Source organism: Octodon degus, unplaced genomic scaffold (genome assembly GCF_000260255.1).
Source record: "Octodon degus isolate 3935 unplaced genomic scaffold, OctDeg1.0 scaffold00007, whole genome shotgun sequence".
In the NCBI taxonomy this organism is placed as follows: Eukaryota; Metazoa; Chordata; class Mammalia; order Rodentia; family Octodontidae; genus Octodon; species Octodon degus.
Genome location: NW_004524583.1, coordinates 33,728,634 through 33,730,147, shown reverse-complemented (window position 1 = coordinate 33,730,147; position 1,514 = coordinate 33,728,634). Strand labels below are relative to the sequence as shown.

Sequence of the window (1,514 nt, the reverse complement as noted above, 5' to 3'; positions counted from 1 at the left end):
GTGTGTGTGTGTGGCCAGCTCAGCCCACCAGGGGGCAGGTCTGGCTGGCATGTGGTGCTGGGGATCGAACCGAGGTCCCTGTGCTTTGCCAAGCTTGTTTCAAGTAGGTGCTTTAGACCACTGAGCCATCTCTCCAGCCCCCAGAAAGGCTATTTTCTTAAGAAAAGTCACAGAAAGTTACTTTCTCATCTCTGAGATACAATACCCAACACCTACAGATTATAAGAGGAAAGCTTAATGTTGGCTCAGTTTGTAGAGATTCAAGTCGCTGGCTGAAAGGCAAAGGGACATCGCAAGAGCGAATTCTTGGTGGGGCAGCAGAATGCAGCGTGCAGCAGCCTGGGAGCCTTCCATCTGCATTCTGTGGTCCAGGCTGCAAGCCTTTCGCACCACGTGGGCCTTCCTGTTACCTAGACTCAGAGCTAAGCTCCCTCAGTCGGGAATAATGTAGTGCTGCACCCTTAGTCCAGCATCACTCGCCCTGTCCAGCCACCTCCCACAGCCTGTGCATGCGTAGCCTCGGGGGGACATGTAGATATGAGCCCAAACAGAAAGCTGTAGGGATCTGCCTACACATAGAAGAGTGGGGAAGGGCATTCTAGACGGGACCCATGCCAGAGTCTTGAAGGGAGTCGTGTATACGTGGAATTGGTAATAGATACGGCTCCAAATAAGATACATGTTGGAGCCAGGTATGAGGCAGCACTTTGGGGAGGCTGAGGGGGGAGGTTTTAAAAGAGTTCAGGATCTAGCTTAGTGCAAGTTCAATTTACAGCCCTGAGTTCAATTCCAAGTACCACAAAAATAAGGAAAATGAAATTTTTGTTGGGCATGGTGGCACACACTTGGGAAGACGAGGAAGGAAGATCCAGAGTTCAAGGCTAGCCTGAACCATGTAAGATCCTGCCTCAAAAACGGTTGTTAAAAAGGGGTTAGAGATGTAGCTTAGCAATGGACCATTTGCTTAGCATGCATGAACGTCTGGGTTCAATCCTCAATACTGGAAAAAATGAAAGAATTTTCACTATGATTATTTACATGTTTTGGTAGAGGTTTGGAAAGCTACCGCTAGCTGCTGGCATATGACAGTGAGAGTATTAGGATCATTGTTAAATTTGTATTCTACATTATTTTCTTTCTTTGTATTTTAGGGAAGGGTCTACAGGGTGTTCAGGATCTCGCTACTAGATCAGACTCATTGTGATCTGCCTGTTTATAGCTTCCCAAGAGCTGGAATTACAGGCACACACCACCATGCCCAGTCTCAATTACCATCTCAGTCTCAGCATACCCCCGGGCAGGGCCAGCTTGGCAGGCCCAGGGATCAACCCCCCAGCCCCTGCGCCTGCTTACAGGCGCTTTAATCCGCTGAGCTATTTGGCCAGCCCTCACATTATTTTATTTCTTTATTTTTTTGAGACAAGGTCTTGCTATGTAGTTCAGGCTAGTACTAAACTCACTGTATATCCCAGGCTGATTTTGAACTTGTGGCAATCCTCCTGCCTCAACCTCCC

General features: G+C 48.1%; 1 protein-coding gene across 5 annotated transcripts in view; it reads left to right on the top strand.

The window, feature by feature from the left end:
- The window catches only part of Mlh3 (mutL homolog 3), a 46,165-nt gene that overhangs the window by 23,485 nt on the left and 21,166 nt on the right, over positions 1–1,514 (top strand). The gene's annotated exons all lie outside the window — the stretch shown is intronic.